This window comes from Camelus ferus, chromosome 13 (genome assembly GCF_009834535.1).
Source record: "Camelus ferus isolate YT-003-E chromosome 13, BCGSAC_Cfer_1.0, whole genome shotgun sequence".
NCBI lineage: Eukaryota > Metazoa > Chordata > Mammalia > Artiodactyla > Camelidae > Camelus > Camelus ferus.
The window spans coordinates 25530043-25542381 of NC_045708.1; the positions used below are offsets into that span (position 1 = coordinate 25530043).

The 12339-nt window shown below is 39.9% G+C and overlaps 1 protein-coding gene across 6 annotated transcripts in view; it reads left to right on the plus strand.

Moving 5' to 3' along the window:
- The first annotated feature begins 669 nt into the window (after window positions 1–669).
- THRAP3 (thyroid hormone receptor associated protein 3) overlaps window positions 670–12339 on the plus strand; it is a 65029-nt gene continuing 53359 nt past the window's right edge. For 3 of the 6 annotated variants that reach the window (XM_032495949.1, XM_014560573.2, XM_032495951.1), the window contains exons 1-2: window positions 706–801; window positions 1347–1414. The gene's annotated coding sequence lies outside the window, so the exon portion shown is untranslated. Of the gene's footprint in view, window positions 802–1018; window positions 1250–1346; window positions 1415–12339 lie in introns of those variants that run through there. The other 3 variants (XM_032495950.1, XM_006186322.3, XM_032495948.1) reach the window with 2 other exon arrangements.

The window sequence follows — 12339 nt, forward strand, 5'->3', positions numbered from 1 at the left end:
TTCACATGACCACACTTTCTGAAAACCTCTTTATGTGCGCTCATTCTCACGAGAGTGGGGGACAGCGGTGGCCAGAGATGAGGCTACAGAGAGCTGTACCCACCTGGGCTTCTGGGTCGCCATAGGTCACACTAGCACAATATAAACCACCTCATTTTGGGTTGCTCTTTCAAGGTACTAGACGCTTTCTATGTGCCTTACTCTGTCAGAGCCTCGCAACAACTCTGTGGGGGTAGAAATGACGAGTCTCATTTCATAGCGGAGGAAGCTGAGGCTCAGAGAGGGAAGAAGATTGGCTCAAGGTCACAAAGCGAGAGGCAGCAGGGCAGAGACCCAAAGCCACGGAAGCGGATTCCCAACCTCGGAGACTTCTCAACAACGAAGGCAGGCCGCGAGTGGGTGGGGCTCATGCCCTCCCTCCAGGCTGGTTCCAAAATGGTGGGGGCGACGGCGTCAGCAGCGCCCCCGCCCCTTCCGTCCACCTCCCTCCTTCTTCCCCAGGCCACCCAGGCAGGGGGAGGGGATGGAACAGAGCAGCCCACGTGACTGCCGACAACCTGGCGCGTGACGCAAGGCGGCGGGCCTAACGCTCGCTATGCCTTGTGGGAAACGTAGTTTCTTAGACCGTCAAGTTGGCTAGGCGGTCCGGGCGTAGGACTACATTTCCCAGGAGGCCTCGGGCGACGCCGCCGCTACTGCCGTCGCAGAGCGGGGACGCGGGGCGCGCTGTCGGGCGGGGGCGAGGTTCGAGCCGGTTGTGCCGTTGCGAGGCTGCAGCTGCGATCGCTGTGGTAGGCCCAGGTGAGTGAGGGCCCCCTAATGGGAATTAGGGCAGCCCAACGGGCTCCAGTCGTTTAGCCTTTTCTCTTTCCTCTGCGGCCGCTGGCTCCTCGTCCCCGGCAGGCTCGGCGCGGAGCCGCTTCCCCGCGCCTACCCCCGGCCTCTTCTGAGCGGGCCCCGCTCTCTCCGGCTCCTCCCCTTCCCCGCCCTTCAGGGCTTCCCCTCGCTCTGGCCTAGCTCTCGACGCTGAGGGCTGCCTTTTCTCCGGAGCTGCTCCTACCCTTTTATCTTCTTTCAAGCTGCTGGGGAGAGGCCTCTACCTCCTTCATTTCTCCCCTTAAATCGTGTGAACCCCATTATCTTGTTTTCTCCTTTTCCCGGAACTCTTGAGTGCCCTTCCCTCCCCCAACCTAATCTTCATTGGCCTGGTTCTGTCTTCTAGGGCGCATGTGGCTGGCACTCAGTAAATGTTAGTAACTCTTATGTTCTTTTCTGCCTTGTGGTCGGGGAGGCATAGTCCAAATTTACCAGCCACGGGAACGTTTGTGTGCCCACTTTCGTTTCAGTCTCTTGGGTTGGACGTGAGGCCGACTTGCGTTCCAGTGGTAATCGGCGTGTGTTCTGCTGGCATGAGGTAATTTCCTTCTCCTCCTTTAGCAACTTTCATCAGCTATACTCTTTGCCTTTCTAAATCTTAGGGGTGGAGCATGGCGGCGGAAGCTGGCGAGTAGCGCCAGAAGTTGGAAGCCATCAGTGATAGTTCAGTGTTTACGGGGAGGTTGTTAATTGGATTGAGGGAAAAGCCTCTTGAGAGTGTGGTAGAACCTGGCGGGGGAGAGCCGATGAAGCTTCTGGTGGCTGCATAACAGAAGGCTCCTGGAGCTGGCTGCTTGTTCAAGTTTTGGCTCTGCTTTTGGTTTCAGATCAAGGGGCATCCCTTCCAGGTGCCTTCGTTTCCTTATCTATAAAGTAGAGGCGAGTAACAGGGACGACTTGATAGGGTTACTGTGAAGATTAAGTGAGATAAATTGAAAACCACTTAACTTATTACCTGACGTGCGTTAAGCACTATTATCATCACTTTTAGAATTTATAGATTGTAGGCCAGAGTGAAAAGACATGTAACACGCCATCGTTTTTTCCCCTTTCAGATGGCCCTCCCTTTTCTTTTCTGGAAATGCTGTCTTTTGTAGTCTGTCCTGTTATCTAGAGGGCCTGATGTGTGTATCATTATGCAGAAGCCTGTTAAAGAGCCAAAAACGTCTGCTGCTATGAACAACTTGTGGAACAAATTGGGCTTAGTTTGTGGAACAGTTGGGAAATTGGTTTTGTGAACTAGTGTACACACTTCAGCAATATGAAAACAAACCTTTTTCTGTACCCATGTAGGCTTGATTGTATTTTGTAAAAGAGGTGAGTTGAAGTTTTTGTAAAGAACTGTTTAACTAAAAGCTCTTATGTCCAGTACACTTCCATCTCTTTGCTTTGTTGTTGTTGTTGTTTTTGAATCTCAGCACCAGTGAAAGATCTCCGGTTTTGGAGACAATGTTTTTAGACTGCGGATTAGGTAGAGTCCAGCTTTAGCGGCAGTAGTGGTAATAGTAGCAGCAGCAGCAGTAGTCATAGCAGTTCTCTAGCATATTTCTTTTTTAGAGTAGCTAGTACAGGTACTTTCTGAATTTGGTTTAGCCAGTGAAATGATGAATTACAAAGAGTGTTCTGTTTTGTACTGGAAAACTGGAGGGAGGAAACTTGAAGTATTTCCGAAATTAGCACCGAGATGGTGAGGGATGAGGCTAAGGGAGAGCATAAGACATACGATTTATTAATTTTTTTAGAATGGATAGAATTAACCACTAACAGACTTTAAGGTGTTACTGTTTCTCTTGGGCATAGTGACATCCTGAGTTGAAGGAAGTGTGGTGGAATGCTGTGCTCTCAAATACTAGATTTTTTGGTAGATTGCTTCACACACTCATTCTGTAAACATCTAAAACTGACTCATTATTTGAATGATTTAGTTCTCAGTCCCTGATGAGACTTTTTGAGAGCCTACAGTATAGTGGGGGGGTACACAACAGATAAGCAAATAAATTACCAATTGAGGAAAGTGACGTGGAGGTATCAAGCAGGGCACTTGATAGACCCTAAAAAGGAAGAGACCTAAGGGTAGTCAGAGAAGTTCTTTTTGGTGAGAGTGAGGAGACAATTTTGTAGGGCGTCAAGGCGGGCATTTCAGGTAGAGGGAACAGCAAGTGCCAAAACTAGAAGATGGGGAACTTAGTGTGCTTTCCGAACTGAAAAGAGGCCAAGTGTGGCTGACACGTAATGAGGAGAGTGCTTAAAGGTGAGATGGAGAGGTAAGGTTGTTTAGGGAATTGATTGAAGCCTTCTGATTTACATTTAAAAATCTGTTATGCAGGGGTGTGGAAATTGGATTGTGGGTGTTATCAATTAAGAGACTTTGTGCAACTCCAGCCTGGAGATGGTAGTTGGCGAAGTAGAGAGGTGGAGTGGAGATGCATTAGTGGGAAGAAGCGGAGGGTTTGGAGATTACATAGTTTTAATATTCTCTAGAGCAAGACATCAGTCTATGGTCCATGGACTACAGGAACTTAAGAACTCTAAAATTTTTGAGAGGGAGTACCTTTTCTCAAAGGGTTGTGTTACCTTCCATCATATTCATTAGAGTCTCAGTTTAAGAACCAGTACTCTAGAGTCTGTAATGCAGGTTTTATAACCCATAAAAGAGTAGTTGCCCATGGCTTACCAGGACAGTTGAGTCATGGGTACCCTTTCTGAAAGACTGACTTTCTTAGTGTTTCAAGGAAACTTTTTTTTTTTTCAAAGTTAAATGTGCGATAGAAAAATCAGCTTTTAGTGTCTTTTAGTCTAGGAGTTATGGGCTGATACACGCATTGAAGAGTCTGAACATTTGTGAGCTCTGTTTCACAAAAATCCGTATCCATTTCCTAATGTTTTCTTCCATTGGGTTTTGTTTGCAGTTCCTATTTTAGTGGTAGAATTGTAGCACCTTAGTGTGTAAAGAGTGAGTTAATTTTCTTCTTGCTTTCCTTCCAACAGTTAGGGGTGTCAGATGTATATTCATATATTTTGTAGTGTATTTTTAGATGTTAGTGTGTTATTGGAAGCATAGAATGTGCTTTCTACCAGAAGTTAGAGCTCTACCACTGAAAGAACCATGCATTTTTCTTTTTATGGTAGGGGTTGAAAACTGAAGACTCATGGACTAAATCCAGTTGACAGATGTGTTTTGTTTGGCTCACACAGTGTTGTAAATTTGAATGAGTTGTCAACATTAAAAAATGGAGATTTCATGTAAAAATGTAGATTCAGGCTGCTTTGAAAATTCAGATTGGCAGCCTTGGCCCTCTGTTTTTGCTTGCTGCAGCCATCTTTTGTGGTTGGGGCATGTCCTTATATCACCATTAAAATTTTTTTTTCTGTCTTGGTGCTTTATTTCCTTTTGTTTCTTCTTTAAAAAAAAAAAAAAAAAGGAAAGAAATTTTAGAAGAGGGAGGTGGAGCAGTGCCAGGGCAGGAATGCAAAACATTGAATTATTTTGTTTCCAAACTGAAGAAACTCAAGGGCTTTTAGAAAGTAAAAGGTTTGATCTGACCCTTGCCCATGCCTTTTAGTTGGCGCATGTGCAGTGTCCTCATTTTTGTTCTGCGTGATTTGCTTTTTAGCATCAGGAATGCAGTAACTGCACAACTTGGCTTGTTTCAGAAGATAGAAGGCCAAGCAAAGACAAGTTGCTGAATATCTAATTAGAAGACTTTTGGCTGCTGTCCTGAGGCATAAGAACCAAAGTGTGTGGGGTTTTTTTTCCCCCCAGTATATGGTCTGCTTCTGTGAAGTCCATTGCTTTGCTTTCAGTAATCTTGTGTGGTTCTTTGAGGGGTTAATAACTCAATTTTCTTTTTCTCTTTCGATTAAGAGGGCAGGATACATAAAGGATTGATAGAGAAAGTCATTGAGGTGAGCCTACTTTGTAAAGTTAACTTAGAGATTTCTTCACTCCAGGACTCTCCATTACTCCATTACTCCATTATGGTCCCAATGTATCTGAAGGATGTGTCCAAGAGTCTTGACTAAAATCTTTGGCTACCAGACTATGGACTGTCAGGAAAAAACTTTAAAAATGAAGGAGCTTTGGTCAGGTGCCAGACTGGGGTTGCTCAGTAGAAAAAAATAATCGGGTAAATTTTTTAATATAAGAAATTCTTGTTTCAGCTGTAATAAATTAATTCTTTACAGAGCCTTACTTTGCATTCTCTGAAGGTCTTACTGCTTAGCTGTCAAGGAGTTGCTGTGTCACTTTGGCTTTGATGGTTTTGATGTCCCTTTTTAATGGATGTATCACATCTGTTTTGAGGCTTTCCTTGACTGCTGCATCTATAATAGTGCTCCACTCATCAACGAAATACCTCCCCCACCCGTGCATTATTACTATGGAACATTGTAATTTATTTTTCATCTGTTGTGTCTTCAACTCTTTAGGGAGTAAAGCAGGGATTGTTTGATTCACTGCTGAATCCCCACATCTAGGATGTTCTTTGTTACATAGAAGAGGCTTAGTAAATATTGAGAGAAAAGATGAGTTGATACAGGAATAAATCAATGACTGACTGGGTGGCAGTCTCTGGAAGTGCTCCCACTATCAAGTCCTAGTTTACTCAGATTCTGTTATGCTACCTGTTGAAAATAATTTGGTGGTGGGTGAGGAGATTGCAAAGGGGTGAGAGGGTACTTACTAGAGTGATGAAAGTAGTCTGTTGTTTGGGTGGGGTGGTGTTTACACAGTATATTTTGTCAAAACTCACTGAACTGTATCCTTAAAATGTGTACATCCATTTTATGTGAATTATAAAGTTGATTTATAAAATTTTCTATTCAAAACTCATTCTCTAAAGGCTATTCTGTAAAACTGAGGTGACTATCAGTAGGTTGTGGTAATGATTGTTGTCCTTGAATTTATAGTAGGTTTAGTCAAGTATAGGTTGGACAGGAGGTTTTAAAATACTCTGGGGTGAGGAAGTGCCTTAGGAGCTATGAGGGAAAGAGGCTGAGCTGCCAGGCTCTGAGCAGCCTGCTTCCATTTCAGTCAGAGCGGTGCTGCGTTGATATTTTATACTTTGGGGTTCTGCTTAACATTTCATTGTTAAAAAGATAAAACAGCTGAGTTCCCTAAGGTCCTCCCACCCCTACCCCAGGGTTTAGTTAAGCAAGACACAGCCTGCAAACCCTTGGTGGGGCAGGTAGTTGTCTTCAGTTTTGTTTTCCCTGCTCACCACAGATAGATGGCTTGTTGAAAAAATTGACATTGCAGAATATGTAATTAGAAAGTGAAAATTTCCTATAACGCCATCTCTTTAGGTCAGTGGTAACAGTTTGAGTATATTTCTGAATAGTGAGGGTAGACAGTAAGGAATCATGGAGGAAGTAGAGATAAACCTCTTCAGGTTTATTATGAAAGCTTAATACTTAAAACCTTTCTTCAAAAGAACTTAAATTGCAAAAGCGAATCATTTGTGTTATTCCTCATGTTCCTGAAAAATTGAGTTAGATATGTTGATTCTTGGGTTGATGGTGAATGCTTTGTCTTTGTAGCATAGAACTTAGTTTGCCTGTTCTTTTCCTTTATTTCTGTTCCATGCTTGTTTGTCATGTTTTTGCTGGACATTTTACCTTTAGCAAGTGTGAATTGTTTCATCATTCACCAGCCAGGATGATTCAAATAGCCTTGAATGTAGTGCCATATTGAATGACAGTATAGAGTGAGGAAGTGAATGTATTTAATTGATTGCTGGTTTATTGTCTTCCTTTTTTGCTATGGAGGCTGTTTTGTGTTGTAGTATACATACATGCATGATGAAAGTAGTTGGTAGGGATATTTTCTATTCCACTTTTAGCAAAATGTTTGCAGCTGCAGTGTTCAGTTAATAGGACATGCTCATGGGGGTTTATGACACATTACCTAGAGACCTTTTTTTTTTTAAGTCTTTTTGTTTAGGTGTTTTTTGGAGGGAAGGTAATTAGTTTTATTTAGTTAATTTTTAATGGAGGTACTGAGGATTGAACCTAGGACCTTGTATATGCTAAGCATGTGCTCTACCACTTGACCTATACCCCTCCCCACTAAAGACCTTGGCTTTATCAGATGAATGTGGTGAGAAATGGGACTCCTTCTTATCAGAAGCTTTTTTTTTTTTTCTCCCCAAACTGACTTTGGGGAAAGTTGCTTAACTCTGCGGTGTATCTGTTCAGTTTCAAATAGTGATGGAAATCTCTACCTCCAACAAGGGTTATTGTGACAGTTGATTAGCCCAGTGTCTGGGTACATAGAAGGAATTCAACAAATTAATTTTATTATTGAATATGGGAGATGGATTGCTTGTTAGCTATTTGGAAAAGGGAAGAAGTCATGTGGCACTAAATTTGAAAGGACAGTGGGAAACACTCAGAACCCTCAATAGCAGATGGAAAGTGCTGAGTATATGATAAAGGTGGTATTGTATTTCAAGATTGTGAGGGAAAGATGACTTAATTATTCAATAAACAGTTCAGAAACAAATAGGCTAACCATTTTGAAAATTACATTATCATGACAAGTCACACATGAAAATTAGATACAGGTTAAATCAACGATGAAACAGCATTTTTTCCCCTCAGATCTCCATCATGGTAAAAATATGACAATTAGTGTTGGTGAGGATGTGGGGAAATGGACTTCTCAAATACTGCTGGTAGCAATATAAATTGCTGTAGCTTTTCTGGAGATGAACTGAAGGTAACCTGTGCTTTTAGGAACATACCTTAAGGGAGTAATTGGACAGGTCCTTAAAGATAAGATAATCATTGAAGTGTTATTTATAGTAAGTGAAAAATTGAAAGCAACCTAGACTTAGAATACTAGGGGACTGCTTATAGTAAGTATGTTTATACAGTGGAATGGGTAGAAGAGAGATGTTGTGGATTGGAAAACTGTATTTGTTGACATAATACAATGCGTAGAAAAATGCCCAAAACTGATGCTTTTGTTCTGTTCAAAAACCTTTGTGACTCTCCATTTCTTCCTTAGTATTTATTAAGTGTGTAGTGAGCTTTAGATTCTGTTGGAGAAAAGTTAACCTTGATAATGTGGTCTATGGTCTAGATCTGCACACTATTTCAGTACCCACTAACCATATTTGGCCTAGCTAACTTTGAGTTAATTAAAATTAAATATAATTTTAGTATAATTCTCATGCTAGCCATATTTCAGGTGGTCAGTAGCAGCAACTTGTGACTGGTGGCTGCCATTTTGAGTGATGTAGGTGTGGAACATTTTTCCTTATCTCAGGAAGTTGGACAGTGCTGGTCTAGATTGTCTTTTCATGTTTTTGTCAGCATTACTTCTGCCTGTGATAGGTGGGACCTACAAGTAGTTGCAGTTTTCTCCCCTTAGATTTCACAAAAGAATTTTGGACTTTTCTTTGTCTAACTTTTATGTATCACCATTTTCATAACATTTAAACTCTCTTTACCTCTTAGCCCACAGTGACTTTGTTCAGAATGCAGAGAGCTCAACAAATTTAAGAGGATAGAAATTATTTCAGGCATCTTCTCTGACCACAAAGGCATGAAACTAGAAATCAACCACAGAAAAACAAATAAGAATGCAGAGAGAATGCTGTCTTTGTAGGCATAGTGAAAAATAGGGACAATTTTGCTAAACCTCTTATTTTTGGATTAGAATTTTTTTTAACCTATTAGAGTTTCTTTTCTTCACTTTAAAAACAACTGAGCAGGAACTGAAATTGAGATTGATGCATGGACTGTTTTTGATGTTTGGCTTTTCTTTTGGGGGGAAATTAGGCATTGTATGCCTATTAAGTGCTGGTCACTTACTGGAATGAAAATAATGTGGTATACAGATTTTATGGATTGATACACTTTTAGGATTTAATTTCTATCCAAATTAGTTATTTTTTAGAAATGGATGATTTGTTGCTTAAATTAGGGCTTCAAATAATGTCTTAAGAATATTGGATATTTATGTTGGAGGGGCTAAAGCTTAATTTGTCATTTTGGGGCTAGGGTAGGCTTATCTGTCACCCACTGTGTTACAGTAGTAGTACAGTTGTTATGATCTCATTGAATGTGGCTAAAATGAACTTTTAGAAGATTTAGTTTAAATTGGCTTTTATATTCTGTCATCCCCTAAGGCTCGTGGTTCTCTCATACCCTGTAGGTTAGTTACTCTGCATCAGGTGCGTGTTAGCAGGGATGACAATTTTTTTTTTTGATTTTTTTTTTTGCCCTCCACTGTTTTATTATGACAGATTTCCAGCATGCAGAAAAGTTGAAAGAATCATGCAGTAAGTACCCATGTGCCCACTACCTAGATTTGACATTTGTAAGCATTTTACTATATTTGCTTTATCACGTCTTTATACTCACTCTACCTTATTTTTTCCAGTTTTTTTATATTGTAGCAAAACACAGATAACATAAAATTTGCCATGTTAATTTTTAAGTGTACAGTTGAGTGGCATTAAGTACATTCACTGTTGTGCAGCCATTGTCACTGTCCATCTCCAGAGCACTTCATCTTCCAAAACTGATAATCTACAATAGTGAGTCCCTATTCTCCCCACTCCCCCAACCTCTGACACCCATCATTCTACTTTGTCTCCTGCTCTAAGTAAGTATAAGTGGGATCATAGTGTTTGTCTTTTCGTGGCAAGCTTATTTTGCTTAGCATAATGTCCTCAATGTCCATCCATTTTGTAGCATGTCAGAGTTTCTCTTCATAATATTCCATCATATACATGTATATACTACATTTTGCTTATCCATTTATCCATCAGTCAGACACTTGGGTTGCTTCCACATTTTAGCTATCATGAATAATGTTGCTGTGAACATAGGTGTACAAATACCTCTTCATGACCTTGCACTCACAGGGAGGGTGTACGGAGCTCAGTGGTAGAGTGCATGCCTAGCGTGTAAGAGGTCCTGGGTTCCATCCCCAGTACTGCCATTAATAAACAAACCAACCCGATTACCTCCCCCAATCAAAAAAAAGAAAGACCTTGCTTTCAGTCCTTTTGGGTGTTATACTCAGAAGTGGAATTGCTGGATCATGTGGTAATTCTGTTTAATTTTTTGTGAAACTGCTATACTCTGCTGTTTTCCACAGTGGCTGCACCATTTATATTCCCAACTACAGTGCACAGAGGGTTCCAATTTTTCCATATCCTCACCAACATTTCTTCCTTCCTTCCTTTTAAGTACTAGCCATTCTAATGGGTGTGAGGTAGCTTTGGTTAGTATTTCCCTGTTGATTGGTGATGTTGAGCATCTTGAGCATCTTTTCATGTGCTTATGGACCATCTGTATATCTTCTTTGGGGAAATGTTTATTCAGTTCCTTTGCCCATTTTCTTATTTTTTTGAAGTATTTTAAAGTAAGTTGCAGATATCAGTACATTTCACATTTAAACACTTCAACATGCGTATCACTAGCTAGCGCTGGCTGTGATATAATAGTGATATGATGATCATTAGCTTATGATTTCCTTTTTGGGAGAGGAGAGGGAAGTAAATTTACACACTGAAATATGACCATCATTTCTTTAATTTATATTTGCTTGGATAGGAAGAGAGGTTTTGGGTGCCAGTTCTTAGCTGAAATAGTTCACTTTCCTTTGACTTAATGATGCTTGTCTTAAGTTAGATTTATTTTTGTCCAGTTAATATTGTGACCATGTAATTTATGTTTTTGAACCAGGACACTATTGAGAGAGGGGATGCTGTTAATACACTGGGGCAACAATTGTAAACTGACTATCTTGAGCAAACCTGGGTGGGAGGTCAACCTGAATATTAAAGATGCACTTTTATAGATGGAGTTTTTTTCCCCCCCAAATAAATGCTTATTTAAGCACCTTGCATGCATTATCTTACTTAATCATATACTTTACAAGGTAAGTGAAGAGTTTCTTGTTTTATAAATGATGAAGTTAAGGCACGAGAGGTTAATTTAGGATGAGATAGGATTTGAACCTAGGTCTGACTCTCTAAACCTCCACTCTTAGCCACATTGCTCAGAGTAAGGGTCTAGAGAATAGATTGACCAGTAAATTCGGAGAGTCCTCACTTATAAAACATCTTCATTTTGTCATTGTCTTGTTTATTAGATCCAATGTTAAATTAACTTTTTTTTTTAATTGAAGTATAGTCAATTTACAATGTTTGCACTTTATCTTCAGGAATAATGGACCTGAATCCACCAGCTGACACAAACACAGAGGCTTTTTGATTCATTTTGCTGGAAACAGAATGACAGAAGATACATTTCAAAATTGATAATGTTTTCCTAGCCTTTTATATCTTTCCATCTTTAAAATGAAAATACACCATTTTCCTACCTTCTTTCCAGAAAATTACAGTATACATATTTTGACACTAGTATAAAGAATACATAAACAAAAAACCCCCCAAAAGAATACATAAACAATATAGTTCAGTATCTTAGGCAATTTAACATAGTCACCTACTATAATTTCTTTTATGGCTAGATGGTTATTAAATGGTTTGAATAGGATACAGTGATGTCTCATGGGAGTTTAGGCACAGATGGAACTAAAGATCTCTAATCTAGTGCTGTTTTGACATTTGAGTGAACAGTGTTAGTTGAGCACACTAGAAATTCTCAAAGGTAATTGTTTTGAACTCCATTTGAGTTTAGCTGTTGCAGTGAACAGTCTCCAACAAATTGTTGTTGAACTCTTGGTTCAGAAGCAATGGATCTGAAATTTATTGAAAGAATGATACTTAGAGTGTCATTTAACTACTTCAAATGCTTTGTCATTTTTGTGATCATTTCTTTTTATTTATGAAGCATCTTCTCTTTGAGAGAAGGAAGCTTAAAGAAAAAAATTTTAACATGGTTAGCCCAAAGTATAGTTTCCTAACAAAACGAGGTACCTGCTCTGACCATTAATGTATCGAGGTATTTTCATACATGAGCAATGAATGTAAGTGAAAGATAGACTATTGAAATTTTGAAATTGCCAACTGAATTGTTGCTGTGGTTGTTAGGAAACTAAGATCTTATGTGTTGATCAAAAGTGTACATAAGCTGTAACTTGCATTACATGTATAATATAACAGTGTGCTATTCCATCTGGAATTTTGACCTGCCCTTCTCACCTGATCTTATTCTGGCAACTAATCTTGAGCTGCCAACAAGAAATAGGAGGTACTTTCTGAGGAGAGGATCTTTGGTTTCCTTTTTAGGTATTAAATATCACTGCAAAGCTTTAGGGATACAGGCTTTGCCTTCTGTATTATTCATCCTCCTGCCTTTACTCCTTCTGGTGTGTAGGAAACCATTGTTCATATCTAAATTGTAAGTCATGGATACACTTTTTTGATGCATTATGTGTACAAAACTCAGCTTTTCATATAGTAAGTCTTGACTATTCTAGTTTCCTGTAGAAAATATTCACAACTTACTTTTTCTTAACTGTGTTTCTTGATACAGGTT